The sequence below is a fragment of the Capsicum annuum genome, unplaced genomic scaffold (genome assembly GCF_002878395.1).
Source record: "Capsicum annuum cultivar UCD-10X-F1 unplaced genomic scaffold, UCD10Xv1.1 ctg3182, whole genome shotgun sequence".
Lineage (NCBI taxonomy): Eukaryota > Viridiplantae > Streptophyta > Magnoliopsida > Solanales > Solanaceae > Capsicum > Capsicum annuum.
The window spans coordinates 359,661-359,994 of record NW_025838484.1 but is presented as its reverse complement, the minus strand read 5'-3'; positions in this window follow the sequence as shown (position 1 = coordinate 359,994).

Genomic DNA, 334 nt, shown 5'->3' with positions numbered 1-334 from the left:
GACCACAATTACTAGAACTTGTGACAACCTGTACATTGTATTTATTCAATCACTTTACCTTTGTTCTTATCATCTTTGTAACCTTTACTATACTGTACTGTGACCATTAGACTGCCTACAGTACATATCAACTGGGATAGAGCCATGATAGGCTTATGCCCCTGGGATACCACCCATAAACACATAAATAGGGATGGACCCATGATAGGCTTATGCCCCTGGGATACCACCCGATAAGAGAGAACTTCCATCACTTAGTTTAATTAATATTTGAGATTGTTATTTCAGTTGCCACCGCATTTTTGATACTTTGAAAAAATGATACATCAATAAG